The sequence below is a fragment of the Talpa occidentalis genome, unplaced genomic scaffold (assembly GCF_014898055.3).
Source record: "Talpa occidentalis isolate TD23 unplaced genomic scaffold, MPIMG_talOcc4v2.1 talOcc4.13, whole genome shotgun sequence".
NCBI classification, from domain to species: Eukaryota; Metazoa; Chordata; class Mammalia; order Eulipotyphla; family Talpidae; genus Talpa; species Talpa occidentalis.
In genome coordinates, this window is record NW_023601322.1 from 79,584,420 (window position 1) to 79,609,596 (window position 25,177).

The 25,177-nt window shown below is 33.3% G+C and overlaps 1 long non-coding RNA gene across 2 annotated transcripts in view; it reads left to right on the top strand.

Moving 5' to 3' along the window:
- LOC129145643 (uncharacterized) overlaps window positions 1-20,837 on the top strand; it is a 254,837-nt gene extending 234,000 nt beyond the window's left edge. For both annotated transcript variants that reach the window (XR_008551492.1, XR_008551491.1), the window contains one exon: window positions 20,610-20,837. This is a non-coding gene — a long non-coding RNA (uncharacterized LOC129145643). The remainder of the gene's footprint in view (window positions 1-20,609) is intronic.
- Window positions 20,838-25,177: the final 4,340 nt, after the last annotated feature.

Here is a 25,177-nt window from a genome sequence, read left to right on the forward strand (position 1 = left end):
CCAAGTTATGAAAACAAGTTAAGTGCCCAACAACAAGTGAGTGGATTAAGGAGATATGGTATAGATTCACACTGAACTATTGTTCAGCTATTAAAAAAATGAAATTTTGCGATTTGCAACAACGTGGTTGGAACTAGAAAGGCTTATGCTAACCAAAATATGTCAAAGGGAGAAAGACATATGCTGGATGATTTGACTCATATGTGGACTATAAAAAAAAGATACACACAAAACTAAACAATCTTACAAACAAAAACCCCCCTAGAATTCTGACTGTAGAATTAAAGCTACCAAAATGAGTAAGTAGAGATATGGAATAAACAGGGTAGGTAACCCAATGGACCATGGTGGAGGATAATTGGTGTTTTGATGGGGGATATATATGTCTGAGAGATGTGAACTTATTTCTCTAAATTATACACATTGTAAATAAACATTACCTCAATAAAAAAACAATACAATACAAAGTGACCAAGGACTGGCAAATATGATATATTTGTATCCTCCACATGAGGAAAACATTAAGTTTTTAAATATATGTACATAAATACATATGCACAAATTAACTTTTAAAATAAGTCATTTGGAAAATAGAAAGGTGATGAAAAATTATTCAAAGAAAAAAATATGAAAATATATTCAACTTCATTAGTTGTTAAGGAACTACAAATCAGAAAAAATACTTCTTTTTGGCCACACACTAGCAAAAAAGTAGAAAATTTGTGATTTATAATTTTGGCAAAGGGGACAGAAGATAGATTCTCATCAACTGAAGTTTGTCTGTAAGGTATCAGGAAGTAGGGCTGGTACTATCATACTGAAGAACTCAGCAACTGGGTAGCTGAGCCCTGGGCTAATACCAGAGGATCATATCTATTTAATAATATTCACTTTAACTTAATCCATTTTTAAACAGGAACCAAATTTCATGGGAAATGGCAATATATGATATAATTAGGAAATTTATTTGAGAAATTAAGCTAAATATTATAAAAATAATTTACCTGTGTGATAAAATTTAGATTATAATTGATCTGTTGTATTATTTCTTAGTACAAGCTGTGGATCAAAACTCGATATTTGGTGTAGCATTTCCAATAACATGTTATGACAGCATGGTATTCAGTCTATTTATGGCTTTTGCAACAGTCATGAAGAGAAACTTAATCATACCAAAGGCCTCTCTGTTATCTTTACATTTAATAATAAAATAATTTTTATGAAACTTTATATAATTGTAATTGTCAGTTTCCTCTCCTGACCATGTAAACTGGTTTAACTCTGCTTTATATCTAATTGTAATCATTTTTTGATTTTAGCATTTCCCCAATCTCACAGCATGAAACATATTTCCTTGTATGAAATCTGTGATATCATGTTTAAAATCAATTTGTATTATTATTGTGTACTATTCCAAGAAACAGGTTCAGATACAGATCTACAATAGTAATGAACAATAGACAGACAATAAAAATGTAGTGGGAAGGCAAAGATGCCAGTACTTCACAGTGAGGAAAATATCAGAAAGGAACATTTTTAGAAGTGACCATTTTCTAGTTAGTATTTTGCATCTTAACTTTGCTGCCTCACACAGCAGCCAGAATTGGGAGTGGCGTGGGACAAGGGAAAGATTACTCAAAGCCCAAGTGGATTTGAAGCAATGAGAAACCTAGAGGGATTACTCTTGGAAGTAATGTGCAGCCCCCATCCAAAGACATTCTATTTATTAGAATCAAGTACAAAGGTGGGGCAAGTAGTAGGGAGTGTACATGCATGGGGGATGTGTTATGGGGATGTAAGCTAGGATAGAGTGACCAGGATATTGACTTGGGGGCTTCATTGTTCTGCTAGTGAAAGCATATTAAAATATTGCCTGCTGTTTTCAGCAGATCCTGGTTTCCCAGTGTGTTCCTCACACCAGGACTTTTGTCCTTGGTGAGAGACTTCTTGCCTGACTGTATGACTAGCTGACCAGCAAGAATTCTGGGTACCAAGACAGTAGCCCTGAAAAAAAGGAGGGCAGGGATCCCCCACAAATTTTACTTCTTTACACAAAAAATGTGATTTGTAGATAATATTAAGATGATTTATTCAAACATTAGTGACCATATAATTGTGATAGTGCAAAGTAGTACCTCATTGTCTCTTAATAAGATTAAATACATTATGGTGTATTGCATGCAATGCTCTATTTGTTCATTTGTTTATTCATTCATATATTTGACAAGCTTTTATTTGCTTTTTATTAGGTATTAGGCTCAAAACAGACTTATTCCCAGCATCATCAATCAATTGGATCCAACTGACATTTATAAAATATTTTACTTAGCAACAGCAAGGTTCATACTTGAGTCAAGCTCATATGGAGCATGGACCAAGATAGAATAAATTCTAGCACAATGTCTCAGTATATTTAAGAGAATAAAAATAATAGAAAATATATTTCAGACTATCATGGAATTAAACTAGAAGTCAATAAAAGAAAAGTAGCTAGAAAAATCTCAAAAATTTTGGAGATTAAATAGCACATTTCTGAAAACATATGGGTCTAAGAAAAATTCTTAAGAGAATCTAAAAATATTTTCACCAAATGAGTAAGAGACTACAGCTTAATAAAATTTGTGGACTGCAATGAAAGCAGTGCTACAAGGGAAATTTATAGTATCGAATGAAAGGCTGTATTATAAAAGAAGGAAGATTTAAAATCAATCATCTTAATTCCCATCTTGCAAGGCTAGAAAAAGAAGAAAGGAAACATCCTTAAAACAATCAACCAGGTCAAAAACTTTGGCAAGGACCTTGCAAACTCTGCCATATGTCCCTTCCATTCTGCAAAGTAACCATTAGCTTGACTTTTATAGTCATCATGTTCTTGTATTTTTCCTGGTTTCCCCTAAGCTCTACAGTTTTGTCTAGCCATTAAAAAATTACATATTTTTTGTTTTTAGCTGGCAATATTTAAAAAATATTATTGTGGCATCTGTATGGAAAAGAGACTATTTGCAGGGCAAAACGTGGAGGTGGGAGGAATCATTAGAAGAGTGTTACAAGGGCAGTTTGTGCTGGGGGATCTGTGGGGACTCTGTATACACTTCGGAATTTCAACAAGAAAGGTTTGGTGATGGATCCATACCTAGTATGAGGAAAAGAGAAAAATTGAAATGGACTAGGTGAGAAATTAACTAGAGGAGAAAGATTCTATTTGTGGAAAAGGGAAAGGCTGGAGCAGTTACCATTATTTGAAAAGTCATAGACCAACAGGCAACCATAGACAAGAGACATTCTGTAGGGGAAGAGGAGGGAGAAGAATCAGGACAGGGATGGGACGAACACAGGGCACTATGGTGAGGGTGCACGGGTGTCTTGGTGGTGGGAATTTCACAGGGAAATCATACATTGTACAAAAATGAAGGATGATGTAATAAATATATTTTTAAAAAAATAAATAAAAAGTCATAGGCAGATCCATTGATTTTGAGAATATATTTTATTAATTTAAACAACCATTTTTTATTATTCAAATCTAGTGATATACCAGAAAAATATGAGAGCATGTTCTCATCTTCACCTCACTAAAATATATGTATTTGTTTTACATATTTTCATAATGAAAAAAAATATAGAAAAAATATAGAAATGTACATAATTGAGAAAGGGAACTTTGTAGTGAACTGTGAGAGATTACTAATTTTATTTTAGAATATTCTATCCTCTTTAACTGTTAATAGTTATATAGATTTCAATTAAACAAAATTATGTTTCTGTATATGTGCATGTTGTCAGAGCGCAAAGGAACTCATCCTGTGCCCCCTCTGGGTTCTTCCAGGCAGGCAAATAATCAAACAAGCATCAGATAGATTGACAACAGAAAAAGCCAAAAGGAAGTTTAATAATTACATAAATATCTCCTGTATGCATGGGAGGAACCCAGTAGGAGTGAGTACTGTTTCCACTTGGCTTTAATTGCTCCCATCTTAAATAGCTTAGCAAAGACTGGGGAAGGTCAGTTAGGGACGTTACTGAGACAGCACAGTAGACAAAAATATGCAGATTTAACTTTTGCCTTCACCATTGAAAAGAGATCAGAAGATTCATTTTCCTGGGAAAAGCCTTTCAGAGAGACATTTAGATATAAATATCAAAAGCAACTTCTGCTCAGCCTTCAGAGTCCCTCCCATTAAGTCAGCCTTTTGCCAAACAATATATATTGGATGGCAGACTTTTGTTCCCCTACAGCATACATACATATTTAATTTTAATTTTGACCACACCAAGCCCTCCCCCTTCCCCATAACTAGTATATGGTTCCATGGTTCATAAATTTGCAGTTACAAAGAGTTTTTAATGTCATGATTTTAACAGTAGGCAGTTGAGTGAGAAAACATGATTCAGATGGATCTACGCAGAGCCTCACAAAGTCCAAAAATTGATTCAGAGGGAGCTAAGCACAGCCTCACAAAGTCCAAATGATAACAGCGTGGGAGAGTTCTGCCATTCCAAACTCACAGAAGTAACGAGAAGGAATTGTGGTTAGCTTGGAATAGGACAAAGAAAAATCACTAGTAATATTAGCCACAGGGGAACAGAACAGGATAGTGGGCATCTGTCATTATTGCTGCTTATTACAAGCAATAAAAGGTGACCCAGATATAATAAAATATAATGGAGAGGAGAGTAACAGGAAAAACTGCATTAAAAATCAAAATCAACAAACAACTGTGAACCAGAGACACTCTATGGGGGGTGAGGGGCGGGGAGGGGAGGGACTGGGGTCAAAATAAGGGGGTCGCAATTGTATAGGGAATATAAAAATTAAAAAAAATTATATAAAAAATAATAATAATGGCAAATACCTCAAATCTTAGATCAGCTCTAGGAAAAAGGGGCAAAAGGGGAGAAGAAAATCTGGAATTGACTCCATTTAAATCCAGAATTAAACACATGTAAATCAGGTAGGTTTGGGGGGAATGATGTGCACATACATTTGCACACATTTAGCATGACAAAGGAAATCAGAAAGAAACAGAGTGGGAAAGAGAAGGAGACACTGGAAATGATGGCATAAAAACATTTTGCATGAACCTTTGGTTGTGACCACAGAATAATAGCAATTCGGATTCATTTATTATAAATACATTTTTCAATGGTAGATATTTATAGTTCTATCTTAATTTTACTGTGTTTTTGTAGTTTCTGCATATTTTGTTTAAATGTTTGTGTCAGTTTTATTTGGGCTAATAAATAAATTAAAATTCACTATGCTTTCAAAGGAATTAATATTATATGAAATGCCCTGGTTAACTGAAAGCTCTTATTGATTTTAAGTTCATTAAATTCTGATATGTTTGTATTTTAGTGCAACAGCAATCTGCTTATAATCCACATGAAGAAATCTCACTAATCCCTTTTTTTTTTTTTTGTATGTATCAAGCACTAATGGTATTCCTCAGTGTTTTCTGGTTACTGGCTATTTTATATTCATACAAATATATAAAATTCAAACACTCATGTGACTAAAAAAAGAGGCATTTGTTATATAGACAGTGAGAAAAACACAAAGGGAAATGATGAAAAACATTGAAAAACATGCTTCAAGCTTTATTTGCTTTGCCATCTAAGCAGATTTATGTTTCAAATTGTGATTACAGAAAATCGGAAATAATTGCATGCAGTCTTTTACAACTGTATGCTACACTGATGTTCCATAGGATGACAAGGGTGGGCAATACATCAGAATGGATCCATGTATGTGGATTCTCCTTGCCTTTTTAAATGGTATCAGTTAGCGACAATTTGGGATCTCTTGTCTACAGTTTAAGACCAGGGCAAGGTCCTAAAGTGGCGCAATGACCTTTTAATTTCTTTCCTTGCATTCCATTAGTCTTTTTAATATGTCTAATGTGAGGAGTTTGTGTGAGCTAGCATTGTCTTGAACTAACAATACTTTGCCAGAATTTTCCAAACAGTTAAACAATTTGCCAGCTGTTGCTTTTCATAAAAAAAAAAAAAAAGCACACAAAAGGTTATATGTATTATTCATCTGACTGTGGATCAGGGGAAGAAAAGAAAATATGCAATAGAAATTGCAACTTTCCAGTGCTCTAGTAATTTTAACCTTGCCTATGTTTTCAGAGTGCTATATAAAGTGAAATAATCAAAGTGAAACTGGAGAGCAGGAAAGTGGTACCTTGGGTATTTCCTGAGGTTATTTAGCAATCATTATCCTTTTGGAATACTTTATATTTTATTACTTGAAATCAATTTCTCTTATGCTAGAAATGAATTCCTGCAGACTTGTCTTTCATAAACATACATATACACATGCACAGTGTGCTTTCCTTTCTGTTCTGGTTATGTGCTGACCCCAAAGAACAGGATTAGAAGCAATTCTGTTATCATAGTGCTTGATGGTAATCGATAGCTGTACCGAATGGTGAGAATAATCTGTTAACTCAAGCGATGATGGCCCTTTTTTGGTTAGTTCTAATAGAGTCACACAATAATATTACCATAGAATATAGAGTGGATAAATGATGCCCCAAATTCTATAGCTTTAACTGACACAGAATGTCACTCTCTACTAAACTATTTATGTATGTGCTTTGAGATTTGGGAAAATGTTGCAAAATGCCTATTTTCAAAAGACAGCTTCTTTTCATCAATGTGAAATTTTTATGGCCTACTCATAAAGATTGCACTCTCATCACTATAGACAGATGTTAGATGCTCACATAAAGAGAGTATCTGTTCTGAGAAACAATATGGTCTAGCTATATTCATATATGGAAAGTCAAGATGGGACTCTCATAAAATATTAAGAATTCACGTTCAAATAGGAATCTATCAGATATAAATGCGAAGTTCAAAAACTCTTCAAAGATGGAGAAATAGAAGTTGTAGATGTGCATAGTGGATTATACATTTTTATCAAGTTATAAATAGAATCTTGTTTAGACGTTGTTAAGTCAGGTAAGTAGTGCTTCCTAGAATTTATTATTATCGAGTCAGGAAGAGTAAATTTAAAGAAATTTCAAAAGGAAAGTTAAAAGATCTTTGATATGCATGACCTTTATGCTGCATTCAGTATACTGTTTTAGTTTTTTTCTTACCCTGTACTCTCCATGTCAGCTATGTTTATGGCAGAGTTCACTGATGTTCTTAGGATTTATATCTGCCACAGCAGGAAAGGAATAAAATTGCTGGCTACATGGTACAGCAATTTCTTCACTTTCAAGGCTTCCCTTTTTCTGGCTTCTTGTACTTGAACTTTTGACACCTGTCCTTGCTCAGGCAGGAGACTTACTGCTTTTCAGGGTCTTCATTAGTGGTATGGATTCTAATGCTATTAAAAGGTATGTTTAAAAATAAAAATATTAGAATGGAAATTGAAGACAGGAGCCATTTTCCTAAATAGACTGTTTACAAGCAACTGGAAAAATGCTTAGCATGATAAGCAAAGTAATGATCCAGAAGTATATGCATTTCTTAATCTCTTGAAACTCTGGAATTGTGACTGTGTTATCTTCTATGGTAAAGGGACTTTATAGATATGGTTAAGTATCTGGACATGGCATGATTATCTTGGATTAGTCCTAGATATAATCACAAGTATTTTTATAGGAATGGTGCAGAAAGAGATTTGACTATAGTAAAGGACTGGGCAATGTGACTAAAGAGCAGAGATTGGACTGATATGGCCAAGAACTAAAGAATGTCAATAAGCTCTGTAAGTGGAAGAGGCAAGAAACAGATTTTCCCCTGAAGCCTCCTTCTGACACTTTGGTTTTCATCCTAGAAGACAGCATTTGGACTTCTGGTCTGCAGAACTGAAAAAGAAAAATAATTCTATTGTAAACCTCTAAGTTTGTGGCAATTCATTATGGTTACAACAGGAAACTAGTAAAGAATTTGGTATGTTGGACTCAACCCACAACATGGTGGAGTAGAGAGGTTGGGAACACCTTCTTCCCTAACCACATCTACAAAAAAAAGATAATATTTGCTCAAAGGAAGACTCAAGTTCCTTTATAGATACCTAAGACTTTCCCATGGGAAACCCGAGCTAAGCACTGGCCACAATTAACAAACCCCGGAATAAACCTAAGTGACCTCCAACAAATGAATGGATTAAGAAACTGTGACTATAAACTCAGTGCAATACTACACAGCTGTTAAAAATGAAATAGTGGATTTGGGGGCAAAATCAATGGACATTGAGGTGATCACATTAAGTGAAATAAATCCAAAAGTAAAAGATAGATATTGGAGTGTTTCATTCACCTGTGGGATATTAAAAAACAAACAAACAAACAAACAAAAAACATACACAGGAAAAAATATAACTAATAAATTTTGAACTTAGTAAAATAATTTAATCATTGCTAGAAAGAACAGGGAGGAGGGATTTGAAGAGGAGGGAGGCTTGCAGATGGGGTATTAGCACAGGTGGTTTGGTGGAGGGCAAGTGGAATGTGTGCACATATGGAGGTGCAAAATTGTAATCCCAGAATTAAAATAATTAAAAAAGAAGAATTTGGTACTTAAAAGTAGTGTGCTACTATAACAAATAACTAAAATTGTGGAAGTGACTTTCACATTGTGTAACTGAAACAGTCTGCAAGAACTATTAAAAACAAGATAGAAAAAGATTAACTTAAGCAGATTATTAGAACTATGATATTAAAAACACTGCTGCTGAGTACTCAGAAGAAATAAGGCTACAATAAACATTGTAAAGAATATATTTTTTGAGTTGATTGTTACATGTTCTTTGGATAGATGCCCAAGAGTAGGAATGTTGGTCATATGGTATTTCCGTTTTTAATTTTTTAGATAAATCCAAATTGCTTTCTAAATCGCTGCACCAGTTTTCATTCTCACAAACAGTGTAATAGGATTTTCCTTTCTCTGCAGTCTCTTCAGCACTTGGTGGTGGTCTTTTTAATATGTGCCTTTTTCACATATGTGAGATAATATTGTGGTTTTGAAGTGCATCTCCTTTATTAAAAGAGAAGGCAACCATTTCCCCTTGTATTTATTGGTCTTCTGGATATCCTCTTTGGAGAATTGTCTGTTCAGATCTACTTCCCGTTTATTAATTGGTTTACTTGTTTATCTATTGTTCAATTAGTAAGATTTTATATGTCCTGGATGTTAACCTCTTGTCCATTTTATATTGTATAATTATTTTGTCCAATTCAGTAAGATGTCCTTTTAATTAGCTGATTTTTTCACTTTATAATTTTTTTTAATTTGGAGTAAATTGTTTATTTTTGCTTTTATTCCCTTGCTATATGGGTTGAGTTTCCAAAATCATTTTTAACATAGATATCATAAAATGTATCATCAGTGTCATCTTGTGTATGTTTTATTGCTGTAGATCTTATAACTAAGTCCTTAATCCACTTTTAATTGTTTTGTATGCATGAAGTTAGTGATCCATTTTATTCTTGTGTATGTGATCATCCAGTTTTTCCAGAAATGTGTGTTAAAGAGACTCTCCTCTCACTGGTTCCTTATTCATGAATTAAGTATTAATGCATACATGGATTTAGTTCTGAGATTTTGACTGTGTTTCATTGATCTGTGTATCTATTTTATTCAAAATACCTTATTGTTTTAATTACCATTGATTTACAGTATAGTTTAAAGTGAGGTAACATAACTCCATTTTCTTCTTTTCCATCAGGATTATTTCTGCTGTGTGTGGCTTTGTGTGATCCTACATACATATAAATTTTTTCTTCAATTTCTTTAAAAAATGTTGGTACTTTAATAAGGATTACATTTAATTGAGATAATATATGGACTTTTGATCTGGTGATATTTAGATATTTTAGATCATTTGGACTTGAGGTGATCTTGTAATAAGTTGATAGAAATTTTTAGAAAAAGGGAACAGAGGGAGATTTCACTACAGTAGAGGAAATATGAATATGGAAACAGAGATGAGAATGATATGACCAGGCATCATAGAATGTGAGCAGTCTCTAGGAAAGGGATAGGAAAGGAACAAATTCTCTCTGGATCCTCCAGAAGGAACCAATGTGCTGACACCTATATTTTCATTCCTTAAGAGTCACTTTGTGCTTTTAGTTTGTAGAACTGTAAAAGACTAAATTTCTATTGTTTTAAGTCACTATGTCTGTGGCAGTTGATTTTTCAATCACAATAGGAAATTAATACACTTGATATATATGATTATTCAATAAGTGTATGATGAATAAATGAATGATAATTTTTAAAAAAAATCGACTTCATGAGGTTATGTAAACTCCATAGAATTATAGGATTTGAAATAGTATGCCAATTTAATTAGAAAAACTATATATTAATAAAAATCTATTTTTAAAAGAAGATTCTTTCAATTTATACTCTAAATTTTCTGGCACTTTTAGAATGAATTTAATTCATTGATATGAGTAATTAGTTACTTTTCCCTAAATTAATTATGATACTTAGTTTTAACCTTGTTTATCATCATTGGAGTTATAGGATTTTAATGTGATTATAGGCTTCTAAGACATGGAATAAATGGGAAGAATTTAACCACAAATAATAGGGGATTCCTATCCTCATTGCCAAATAGGGTGTGGAGAGCAATAAAATTTAGCATTTCCCTGGTATTTACTGCTTGAGCTTCAGTAGTATGAAACTTCTATATGTCAAGTCCAGTATCACTTCTCTGCTCAAGGCAGAAGTTGAAAGAGCTTGGTGATATTAAATCAAAACCATTTAATTAACTTAGGGACTCAGAGTCTTAAGTCCTGTACAAAACACAGAAAACAAATGATGGTGATTTCTAAAAGGAAAAGTGATTTAAGCTTAACATTTTGAAGATGCAGTAGTTCCCTCACCTTTTTTTGAGGTGATACAAAAGACTTGGCACAACTTGCTTTAGAATATTGGTCATAGCTTACTTAAAACTTTTGTTTCTGTAAGAAAAATATATTGTTGTATTGTGGCGCCTGAATCTCAGGGTGCTCTTCAACATTTTTTGTCCAAGAGTTTTGGAAAGAGCTTGCAAATATGTTCTTACACAATGTAACTCTGAATCCCTGCCTTTGTCCAAGGTTTTATTACTTGTCTTTATTCTTAGCTTCTGAGATTATTTTTACATTTACGTAAACATTTATATAAACAAAACCTTTCTTGGTTTGAGTTCTCTCTGAGGCTGTCATCACAAGTTTTATTTGGTGGGGAATTAATTGATTTTATTTCATAGCCACAGGCTGACACTAGCTCCATTTACAATTTTGCAAATTATCAAATGGAGCAAAGATTCATAAAAATCACTAACAGTATTAGAAATAATGATAGCTACTGTTTTCTGAACATCTTCTATGGACCAGGCACTGTCCTGAGCACATTTTATATACCATCTAATCTTTTTGACGTAGGATTTACTCATAGTTTTTAGATAAGACTCAGGTTAAATTATTTTCTCAAGACATACTTTCATGCAGCTGGCAAACCTACTTAGTCTTTTATCTTTCAGAACCTATACTGTAATGAAAAGGGGAAAGGTAATAGTGAATGATTCATTCAACAAGTGTGTATGTTGTGTTTTATATTTGCATAGTGCTAATTGAATCAAAGAAGGGTATGTGTATGGTACTTGGCCTTAACACAAGGCATAAGGACAGGAAACAAATATATTAGGATACAAACAATCATTCTATGTCAAAATAAAGGATAAGTATAAATGCACAGAAGATTAGACAAAGTAAAGACAAGGTATCTAGAAACCATTAGTAAAGAACTTAAGAAGTCATTTGATTTGACTTAAAAGATGGGAGAATTTGGCAATAAAATGATTAGGAATACCAGTCCAGGCAGCTGGAGTGGCATAAAAACAAACTGAAAAATAATGATAGCGCATGACTATGATATATTTTATGATTATTGGAAAAATATTTTCTTCCTTTGTTTTGTGGTAAGGTTATATTTCTGTGTCACAGAATTGACTGTGTGGTTTATTTTGGTTAATGAAATATGACATTTGTCCCTCCTAAGCAAATTTTTAAATGTGACTAGTTCAATTTTACCTCTGGCTTTCTCTGAAGAAATAGGTAAATTGCATATCTGAACAATGACCTAGAACAAAGTTATTGTTAAATAACTGAATGAAGAAATAAGCATTCATTGTTTTAAGCCACTGATATTTGAGGTGATTCCTTATGCAGCACAGCCTTGTGAAGTCTGACAGATGTTACAGCACTTGAGGGTGGCCTATATTGGGGACCGTAGAATAGGGTTTATATTGGATTCTAAAGTTAAATAAACAATCAAGAATTAAGTTCCAATTTTGGGTTTTGTTTCATAGTCTGTGGAACTGATTGTTGATATCTACTATGATTTCAAACAAAGTATTGGTATCATGTTTTAGCCTGTCACCCACCTTCAGTTTTTGTCTGACAGTGATCAAATGTAATTGTTTCTGAAGTATTTTTTGTTATGGCTAGAATTAATGGTTTAGTAAATAGGTCCTATGACTTTGATTTTTCCTATGCACTGTTTACCCTCTCTCATCAGCCATGTATGTGTGTTGTTCCTGTGGAGTACCTGGGATCCAGAATTCTCCCAGTAAGATAGTGTGAATTGCACTGTATGTTATGGGACTGTTATTTTCATTGTTCTGCTCTGCTTCCCCATAAATGATTGCTAGGATTTGGCAGGCATATTTAATTTTTAGGAATTTCTTTCTTTCTTCTTTTTTTTTTTTAGATATAGTTTCTTTGAAAAGGTATTAAAATGTTTAGGTAGCATAGTGTATGAGTATTCTATATAGTCAAAATCTATACAGTGTCTTGTTGATTAACTTAATATATACCTATATTAATGGAATGACCATGCAATTTGTTGTCCAAATAAGGAAACTTTTAAGAATAAAATGAAATATTATTAATAACTGTGCTGGGACAAGAGATAAACTGACACTAAGGAAATGGTTGTCTAGTGTATGGAATAACCAAACTATCACATTCATCATTTTTCTCTCTCTCCTTACCTCCTGGAAAGGTTTAAAGGAATTTCTTCCTTTTGTCACTGCATCAGTGATATTGCTTCCTCTTATATCATTCATCTATTATGTACATAGATGTTGTCTCTCTGTTTCCCTCACTTTCTACCACTCAGTGAACAATTAAGAGAAGCAGGAGGTCCCCTAACACAGGGAGGGACCTCTCCGGTAGCACAACGGGTTGAGTACAGCACTGTGAAGCTGTCCGCAGCCTCTGCAGCGCTGGTTCAATTCCCAGCTGGCCAGGGAGATACCCAAATGGCACGGCAGACCTCTCCTGTCCTGTCCTCTGCTTCCCTCAGCAGTGTTTTTGGTCCTTCTGCCTGTTCTGCTCCCTGCTCTGTCTCTCATGAATTCTCTCACCCTCCCATGCCTCTGGCCTGTACCCCAGCGCTTGCATAAATAAATAAATCTTTAAAAAGAAACCCTAACACAGCAGGGTTTTAATGAACACTTGAAAAATTTAAATTATCTTCAGTATGAAAAGAATAATGAATGAAGATGGAATGTCCATTGATTTTGTTTTGAAAAAAGCATGGGAAACACAAAATTTTGAGTTAAAAGAATTTAAGAATTTTTTGCTAATATTCTCTCTGCTTTCTCTAATGTGAAATGTAATCAAATCATTGTTATTAGCATTGCTGAGCAAATTGTCTTTGTATAGTGTTTTAACTGCCTTTGAGTTGACATATTCTTCAAAATGAGATATTTTCAGTGGACTTAAAAATTATTTAAGAAATTCTATCAGGGCCACCCTGGTGGCACAAGGGGTTAAAGCGCAACCTACAAAGCAATCCACAGCCACTGCAGCGTGAGTTCAATCCCTGACCAGGGAGCTGACCCACATGGCACAGCAGACCTCTCCTGTCTTGCCCGCTGCTCCCCTCAGCAGTGTATTTTGGTCAGTCTGCCTGTTCTGCTCCCCACCCTGTCTCTGGTGAATCCTATCACCACCCCACAAATCTGGCCTGTACCCCAGCTCTTGTATGCATAAATAAATAAATATTTTTAAAAAAAAATTCTACTTAATGTGAGTTCTTCAAGATAAGTGACCATGTAACTTTTTATCTTGTCATCCCAAGTCCTAGCAAAATTCTGAGAAAGTAAAAGCATTTGTTAAAATTACAAAGTATGTTCATCTTAATGAAGAAATTACAGAATAAATCTAACTCCATATATAATAAATCAATGTAGATAAGAAACCACTACTTAGAGGTCTATCTATAGATGTAATGGAAAACTTTCTGAACATGAAGAGATATGACTTGACTGAAAATTTGGATCAATGCTAATGTGCATAGATAGTTGAAAAAAGGCATGGGAAGAAAGTGAATAAACACTGAGAAGTCAAAAAGGAAAACAAGGCTTCTGCACAATGAAGAAGTTGCTTAGACCTGATGATTTGTTTTTCAGGAAAGGCAATGATCTGTTGTACATAAGTAGAATTATGGAATAGTAATTATTTTTGTATTTGTGTATCTTACATTTCTACTATCATCAGTAGTTTCTACTTTTAAAAATAAATTTGGAATCTACTTGAATTACATAATTCTCTTTTAATGATAAAAATAATAACATTGGTTAGTCTTGGAGTGGATGTCAGAACGATGAGAAAGTATTGCTTTTAAGTTTATCTTTTAAAGAATACACAAAGAAATCATAGGGAATGAATATTACATAGCAATAGACATTTTTAATACAATAGAAAAGCATATGAGGCAATATGTTAATAGTTGTAAGATCATATCTATTTTCTATATCAATTAAGTGTAAATGAGCTAAATTCCTCTGTAAAGGAAAATTGGTTGAAAAACATAAAACACAGGGTATATGTATTTACTATGCATAAAATGTACACACACAGATATATAGATATATACATATATAGATACATATATACATATGTACATGAACACTTAGGTGATTCATCTCAAACAAAGTAACTCAGAAATATAAAAATAAAAATATATGTAATGATATGCTAGGGGTATATGAAGAGAGGAATCACATTCAAAATACATTAATATTTAAAGTTAGGGAAAATAATATTAAACCAGAAAAAGATACTTTATAGTGAAAAGGAAAAGCACATAAAGCCTTCAATTATAAATATCAGTGCACCAAATAACAGTTGGAGAAAGTTCATAAATCAAAAGCAACAAAACCCAGAAAACCATAATGAGTAATAGAATATAATTTAGCGGGCCTCCTGGTGGTGCAGTGGTTGAGCGCTGGGCTGCGAGGCTGCCTGCGGCTTCTGCAGCGCCAGTTCGATCCCCGGCCTGCAAGTCCCACATGGCTCTCCTGCCATGCCCGCTGCTCCCCTCAGCAGTGTATTTCGTCTGTCTGTCTGTTCTGCTCCCCGCTCTGGCTCTGGTGTATTTTCTCACCCCTCCGCGCTTCTGACTGTACCCAGTGCTTGTATAAATAAAATAAATCTTAAAAAAAATATATATATATATATATAATTTAGCTCCTTCAATTCAATAAACTAAATGGATAAAAAGGCATAAAATCCTATTAAAGGCATTAATAAAATAATGAATATAGTTTATCTAAGTGGCATACATTGAAATCTGTATCTTACAAATTTTACAGATTTTAATAGCACATTCAAAAATTGTATTTTTTTCTATGCATTTATCAAGAAGAAAAAGAAAACACCAATAATTTCCCACAAATAGTGTAGGCAGCATCTATTAATTATAATTAAATAAAACTGTACTTTGATAATTGCATTATATATTGCTGCATAACAATATTCCCACAAACTTAATTGCTTAAGTACATGTAGTTATCTCACAGTTTCAGCTGGATCCTCTACAGTGTTGCACTGTCATCTGAGGCTCAACAAGGCAAGCAATCACTTACAAAATCATATGATTTTGGCAGAATTCAGTTCCTTATGACATGTTGCTATGCATTAAAAACTGATAATCTTGTGGGGTTTTTATTTTTAGCATCAATAACAATATAGTAAAGTGCCTGGCTACAAGATAAATATATAAAACTCAAAATTTATTTGGTATTCTTAAAATTAGCACAGAGAAATACAAATTAAAAATACTTAATCTCTAATACTGTCATAAAATGAATTTGGGAGAAAGATCATGAGGTCTTTATGACTAAAATAACCTTGTATAAAGAACATAAAACAAGATCTGAACAAGTAGAAATTCATAGCCCAGTTTTTAATGGAAAGACACAGTAAAATTTAAGTCTTCCCAAATTAGCACATAGATTTAATGTAATTCTGAAGACTCTCAATAGAAATCTTTTATAACTAGATATAATTATAAGATATATGTGAAATAATATATGTACAAGGAGAGCAAAGTAATATGTGAAAAAGGGACTTGTCTAACCAAGAATTAGGATATATTCTAATATCCTGCTATTAGCATAAATAATTGAGTTAAAAAGAGAATTAAGGCATAGATACCAATATAAGCAAATTAATATATTCCAGAATGTAACAAATAAACTTGTCTTGGTATATAAAGACATGAACTAACATTTTGGTATAGTTATTTATAAGGTTAAAAATATGAGAACAAAGTAAATGTTCAACAATAGTGGAATGACTGAATAATTTATATTTATATCTTATCTAGAAAAATATAAAGCTAATTATCTTGTTGTTATAACTGAGTAAAAACAAGTATAAATAGCATTATTACATATTTATAAAACAAAAATGGTTATATATATTTGAATTAGCATTTATTTGGCTATATATATATTTCTGTATAAAATTATGTAAAGATGATGAACAATAAGAAAGGACATGTAAATTTTTAGCAAGGACTCTTTAAGGTTGAGTTGGGGTTGGCTTATGTAAACTTGTTTTATATTGAAAGAGAGAAATGAAGTTTAAGTTCAAACTAAAAAGAAACACTTTTTAAAACCTTGTAGATTAAGAGAAGTCAGGATATTTGAAAATGTATCAGTGAGATTTGGGGGAAAATAAATGCTCTCATACAATGATCTTGAAAGTCAAATTTGACATCGTCTTTAGAATTCTATAAAAACCATTTCATGATACCTACCAAAATTTAAAATGGATATTTTTTTACAAACATGCTTGCACATGTGTGAAATGATATTGTAAAAGAATATGTAATATATGTAAAAGAATATTGTCAACAATGTAAAAGAACATGTAAAAGAATATTATCAACAGTGATAGTATAGCAAATGATTAGAAATAATCTCAGTGAATAACAATGGAGGACTAATTATATGACACACTCATACAATACTTTGCCACTATTCAGCAGAATAAAGAATTTTCATTTGTTCTGGAGTAATTGAAATAGAAAATCTAAGGTACAGAAAAAGGTACATAGATTTCTACAGTTTGTGTTTATAAGTATGTGTGTGTGTGTGTGTGTGTGTGTAATTTATTTGAAAAGACCACCTCTATGAGAGACTGCAAATAGTAGGTTGTCTCTAGAGAGGGAGACTATAGCTGAAAGGTAGAGTTGAACTGATTGTCTTTTGTTTCTTTTGAATATTTTACATGGTATCTGCATTATTTATTGAAACCTAGAATACTTCTAAAATTATTCTTAGTGATTTACACAAAGAGCAAACATAATATAATCAATCAATCTAGCTAAATATCAGAGAGGCTGTACTATAATACTTAGTTGGAATGATCGTCCAATATCCCCAAGTAACATATTTATAAATCTTGTACTTTCTACAATACTTTCAACATTTTATGGGAAAAAATTTCCTTTATTTCAAAAAAATAGTCTTGGAAACCATTTGAAGTTAAAAGCATTCTTTGAATTGGAACTGAAACAGAAAAGACTACCAATATATTCAAATGATTAAAAGAAGCATGATAATGGATTTCCTAGAGCTCACAAAGTATGTGCTTGGTTTGATGATTTTATCAGACACTGAAGAAGGATAATATATAATTCTAAAAGTGGATGTCCATTTTCTGCTTTTTCTCTCCAAATCAGAAAACTCATGGGTTTAACCCTAATATCTGCAAATCCAAAATAACAAAAACCAATTCATACCTAGTAATGATTTTAGTTAAAACAATACTTTTTTTCAAGATTTTATTTATTTATGCATACAAGAGTTGGGGTACAGGCCAGAGATGCGGGGGGTGAGAGAATTCACCAAAGACAGAGTGGGAAACAAAACAGGCAGATTGACCGAATTACACTGCTGAGGGGAGCAGCAGACAAGACAGGAGAGGTCTGCTTCGCCATGTGGGTTTCTCCCTGGCCTGCTGGGGATAGAACTTATGCTGTAGAGGCTGCGGATTGCTGCATAGTGTGGTGCTTGCACCGCCAGGGAGGCCCTAAAAAATTTCTTGATTGTTTTCCAGAATGCAAAGATTTTAGTTATAAAATTTTCATTACTTTCTATAGGGCAGTTTGATGCCAAAGATTTCATATATTGTCTAATTAAAATTTTGTGACAGTTTTCTTTCTTTATTTTTTTAGTCTGTACTTAGCCAAGACTGTCATATTTTCCATGTGTCCATTTTCTGATAGGATGATATATATGTCAGTTTAATAATACATACTGGAATAAGTGGTATAACAATAAAATTAACTTGTAGCACTCTGTATTAATCTTACTTACTAAAGTGATGTTGTATCAATGTGTCACGAAAAATCTTTTGAAATGCCAATTAGCTTTTAATATTTTCATCTCTAAATTCTTAACTAAAACTACTTTAATATTTCCCAAACAAACAACTGTTAGTCTTGTAGCTCCAATATGCTTCATAAACTTCTTATTAGAAAGTATACTTTAAAAGAGAAGAAATATCCAATTTAAATGTGATTTCTTCTCTTGGTAGTTAGCCAAAAATAACAAGGAGAGCAAAAGACAAAAATGGACTAAATTTTCAATGAAATTGGGATATCTTAGTAACCCCAAACCATAAGATATGAAAAAAAATTACCAAATTCAGTGAAGCTCAAATATAGCTTAGTGGGCATATTCAAGTAGAATGTGCTAGTTGTAGAATTTAGACAAAGCTTATAATAATGGAATAATGGTCAATGTGTTACAAAATCAGCCTTCATGTTTATACTAATAGGAATGTTTTCATAGAGTGATCAGTTTTGTTTTTTTTTTGTTAATTGGATTTGTCACACTATCTTCAAAAGCAAGGGAAGGAGCTACTGAAGGTAAAAAAAAAAATCACACAGCCATATTTGTAGGAAGCAAAGTGTCAGTGAATGATTTCAGAGACAGAAAAGGAGGCAATTTTCTATATAAAATGGGAGGCCAAGGCACAAAAGCAATATTCAAGAAAGAAAATGGGAAGAAAAAGAAAAATAATGAAATGTGCATTCATAGAAATCAGATTTTTAGAATAGAAGGGAAAAAGACAGAAGTGAAGCCTAACTTCATAGCAAATAGCTGAGAAAGGATCGAAGTTTGAGGTGTAGGTCAGAGGACTCTAGAAAGTAAAAGAAAAAAAAAGTTTTTAAATAATCATCATTGTTAATTACTGGTTCGCTGTTTTTGCTGACCAATCTGACAAGTGGGTGATCAGTTGTGTTTTCTCTGCATTTTGTTTTATTTATCATTAGCTGAATATATATTATTTTCTTTCCTCTGCATAATTTGAAATTCGTTTATGTTTCAAAATGTGGCCTTTGGTTCTGAATTCGCTGGTATGAAATGTTCTTTTCATTCTAATGTAGGCAGTGAGTATTATTAATTAAGCCCTAAGAACTATTTTGGTATCATCCCACAAATTTAGATTGTGCTTTTATATTTACTCACTTACATTTATTAAGTTCAACCTATTTAAATTTCACTGTTTCTTTTTTTTTTTTAAAGATTTATTTATTTATACAAGAGATGGTGTACAGGCCAGAGGCGTGGGAGGGTGAGAGAATTCACCAGAGCCAGAACAGGGAGCAGAACAAGCAGACTGACAAAATATACTGCTGAGGGGAGGTCTTCCGTGCCATGTGGGTATCTCTCTGGCCAGCCAGTCATGCTGCAGAGACTGCGGACAGCTTCACAGCGCTGCACTCAACCTGCTGCACCACCGGGGAGGCCCATCACTTTTTCTTTTTCTTTGATCCATAGATTATTAATTATTTTGTTATAACTATTTTCAAGTATTGGGATTTCCCAGAGATCTTTATATTCACTGATTTGGTATTTAACCCCATTATCACCAGAGAGTATAGATTGTAGGACTTGATTCCTTTTAAATGTATTGAGACTTGCTTTCTTGTCCAGACTATGATTTGTCTTGGTAAATACTGTGATGCACTTGAGTAGGTGTATTTTTGACTGGTGTTGGATGGAGTGTTCTGTAAATACCAGTGGTGTCAACTTGTTTTGTCTATCTTTGGTTTGTGTATCTTTTCTATGTTATTGAATTTAAGCATGACAGTTTAAATTTCTGACATCATGGATTTATTTGCCAATTGCAAAATTTATTCTTACTATTGGGGAGAAAGGGTTGAAAGGCAATAATGAAAACAGTAATGAAATAGTGAAATGATGAAAATAAATAATATGCAAAATTATTTTTTAGGTCTCCTCTGACTTCTCTAAACATGCACATTTCTTTTTATCCTTGTAGGTTTCTTTATGAAATTTCGAAGAAACGTGTCAGTTTCTATTTTCACACTGAGATAAAAAGGCATTTAATTCAAGTTGGTTAAAAGATGTCCAGCAGTCTATGGGTACATATCAGCTGTACTTGTAAATCACGTTTCCATGCAACCCATATCTGGTCAAGTAGCAATTTGAAAACTGGTTGACATGGTGATAATATTTTTGTTATGCAATTGAGATGTCTAAAAATAGTGTTGCAGTGAATAAAACCTTTTAAAATCATTTTTCTAATGTTCTTTTCACTAAAAATTCTTTAATATATTTGCGCTTGTTTATTTCACTTTCCATTTGGTAGTAATCAGATAAATCCATTCAGCCTTTTTGTCTCTGTCGGATGTAGTGTTTATACTGCCACCTTTTAACTATTGAGGTAAGCCATAATGCTGACAAAAGAAGATTCCCCACCTTTTTTCATTAAAGGAAAATGGTTTTGTTAATAAAATGTAATTGAAGGTGATATATTATGCTTTTTTTTTTCATTTTCATTCAACATTTATTTAGAGTGTATAGTTGATTCATATTACCTCAGTTAAAAATAAAGTGATATATTATGCTTATAACCTGGGAAACCGCTACAGATTTTTAAAGATTAACTTTAGATATTCAGGTCTAGGTTTACTGAAGTTCTTTTGGCAAAATTAATGATATATAGAGTTATATGTGAATTTTTCAAATTATAATTACCAGCAAGAATTTACATAATGCAACTATGAAACACAGATTTTCAAAAAATATAGTTAAAAGTAAAATAATTTCTTCTTATCTATAAATTTATGAATAGCAACTTTTTCACAATTTCATCTCATGAAATGATAATTTATATAATAGTCTTTACTTAAAAGAGCATTTGTCCATTTATTTTCATGTAATTAAATAAATCACTATTAGCGATGATAAACCTCTAAAGAAAAATGTCTAAAAACTCTAAAATAACAGAAAATAAAAAATTTCCAGGAAGTTCAATTTATTTTCAGTTCATTTTATGGAATTATAGAGACTTTTCAGCTGAGGGTTAGCATATTTTAGTATACAAAAAACAAAACTGGGATATGGATGCATGTTGTCTTTATGTCATGGAAAACTAGTAGAAATAAAATGATGAAATGTTTTTATTTGCTACTCATCAGTATTGAACTGGTATGGTCACTGCACAGTGGAAGCATAGGATTCCCACAAGATATTCTTATCCATACATGCTCCTACATGTCAAATTTCCAGCAACCTACACAATTCCTGCTAAAATCTCATGTGCAATGCTGACTTTTTGATTAGTGTTGTCATTGAAAAGATCATCCTGAATATCTGACTTTGTATTCACAAAATATCTGTAAATATTCCAGCAAACAAGTCTGATAAAAGCACACTGAAGGCATGAAACATGCTTAAATGCAACAAATAAATTCACTAAAGGATTAGTTTTAAAAACAGTGCACAGTCCAATACATTTTAAATATTACTCAAATTACAAGGTCTGTATTTCAACTGAATATGCTAGAAATGTGCTTATTAAACAAAATGTAATTCGTAATTATTATCATGTGCTTATAAAGAAAATTTTGAAATAAAATGATCATACATTTATTTTGATTTCAGAGCCCTGGTCTTCTTCTGTTAGACTTCAAGCAATTTTAGAAATGAACCAAAGCTCTACTGCTGGGCCTCAATCACTTTTATCTTTGGTAGAGGCCCAGAGGGAGACATGGCTCCAACTTAGCTGAGTGGGTTTATCAGCACTGCTCCTCAGAGTTAGACTGGTCAGGATCCCACCATCTGCACTGCCCACCCACTGCCTATTGGCAGAAGCTCAGAACAATCAGATACTTGCTCTCACTGTGACAACGTACACAAGTGGAAGAAAGTTGAGCCTGACACACTAAATCCTCTCCCAATTCACGAATCAGCTAAGGCATTTTGCCTGTGAAAAAGAAGTCTGCTGAATCTTTTCTCATGAAAATTAGGAGTGGATATTATGTTTAAATGTTCTCAAAGAACATCAGAACAGATAAGTAGTATAATCAAAAGAGCTGTCTAAGAGGAGACTGATAAAAGTTACTTCTTTGCTTTACTGTATGGCAGTTTTATAGACTAAATGACCAACATTCTTTGATTGATGAATATAAGAAAGAGAACAGTGGATTGTGGTAAACTATTTATTAAAAGAAATCTGACTTTATGAATGAAAAAGAAATGGGCAGGTCAAACTATTATATCCAGAAGTGTACACTTTGATGAACAATTATAAAGATAAGCAAGGAGACAATTACTGTTATTTTTGGAAAACCATCTTTTGTGGAGAGGGAAGGAGGTGTGACTGAATAGTATACATGGAAGGTCTTCTGACATGGCTGAAAAACTGAGTAACTTGTCAACTTTAATTAGTAATTGAAGGAAAGATTAGCATCCTAAACCCTGTGATGACCAAAGACTGGTTTCTAAAAACTATGTAGTGCTGTTATCTTCAGCCTCACCTTCCAGCGCTCTTAGTCTAATTCCCTGGAATATGTCTAACATACATGCCTTGATGTTCTTATTAGTCTGTTTGCCTTTCTTTCTTTACTTTTAAAAAAATCTCCATATTATTTCCTTATATCATCTAGCAAATACCTAATCATTATTCAAGATTCAACTCTGGCATAACTTTTTCCAGAAAACCTTCCCCGTTATTTCTTCTTCCTCCAGACTCGAAGAAGAGTACCTATCTTCATGTTTCCAGAACAACCTAGGCATAATGTTGTGCTACATGTGTCATAGTTTTGTGTGTCTCCTCTCTCACTATGCAATGAGTAAATGTTTATTGAAAGTACACAGGAGAGGGACCTCCCCTGGTGGTATAGGCAGTTGAGCGCTGCACTGTGAAGCTGTCCGCAGCCTCTGCAGCGCCAGTTCGATCCCGGCTAGCCGGTGAGGGTCCCACATGGTGCAGCAGACCTCTCCTGTCTCGCCCACTACTCCCCTCAGCAGCATATTTCGTCAGTCTGCCTGTTCTGTTACCCGCTCTGTCTCTGGTGAAACCTCTCACCCTCCCGTGCATCTGGCCTGTACCCCGGTTCTTGTATAAATAAATAAATAAGTAAATAAATAAATAAATAAATCTTTAAAAAAAAATAAAGTCCAACCACTGTGGAAAGCTGTGTGGAGATTTCTGGACCTACTAAACATAGAGCTTCCATATGACCCAGCAATTCCACTCCTAGGTATTTACCCAAAGGACACAGAAACATCAATTCCAAAGAGCACCTGCACCCCTATGTTTATAGCAGCACTGTTTACAATAGCTAAGCTTTGGAAACAACCCACATGCCCAAAAATAGATGACTGGATCAAGAAGATGTGGTACATATATACCATGGAATATTACTCAGCATTCAAAAAAGATAAACACATGCAATTTGCTGCAACATGGATGGCGCTGGAAGGGATCATGCTCAGCGAAATAAGCCAAAAAGAAAAAGAAAAATACCGGATGGTCTCACTCATAGCAGGAATCTAGAAAACTTAAATAAGGGACCAGGAAAATGAAAAACTATAAGAAAGTGAAAATCAAAATCAACAAAAAACTATGAACCAGAGACACTTTTAGGGGGGCGGGGGCGGGAGGGGAGGGATTGGGGTCAGAATGGGGGGCGGCAATTGTATGGGGAATATAACAATAAAATTTATAAAAAAAAAAAAAAAAAAAAAAAAAATAAAAGATTTTCATGGCAAAAAAAAAAAAAAAATAAAGTACATAGGAGAACTTTGTTCAGGACCAACTGATTAACAGAAAGAATTGTTTGAAATTATTCCAACACCTGAAAATCTTTCAGAGATAAAACAGGCCTCACAGAAACACTTAACTATAGATCAAATTCATAAATCAGGACTATCATCTCTCTGCGGTATAAATAGATTCAGTTATTTGTGATCAGGTTCATTAACCATTTTAATTCCATTAATAAGACAGTCAATTATAGTCTCTTCACATCAAATGAAAGTATGAAAAATAATCAATCTTCAATTAATTTCTAATGATGACTGATAGCATCATTTAGAATACTTTTTGCCGCAACAGAGAGAACTGCATCTCAAACTGGTTTAAAATAGGATATATATGTTAAATAAAAGTAACCCCCATGTGAGGTGATGTCAGAGCTTATCTGAAAACTATTTTATGAGGTAATCAGGTGCCTTCATCTCTCAACTGTGCATCCTGTGCAAGTCAGCTAGGTTTAGTTCCCGTGAAACTGTGAGATAACTCTAGCTTTTCTCTCAATTAGTAGACAAAATTCAAAGAAGGAAGAATGGCATTTTTTCTTCTGGGTCTTCTTTTGAAGAGGAAGAGTCCTTTTCCAAAAGCCCCTAAAAGACTTTCCTTTATACATCAGTGGCCAGCACTGTGAGTGACTTGCTTATTTGTAAATGACTCTCTGACAAGTGAATGGGATACCAATATTTGGTTAACTCTTAATTGTTAGGGGTAAAAAAGGATTAAAGGAATTAAAAATTATGGTCAATATATTCCTAAAATCCATATTATATCAAGAGAATTAGGAA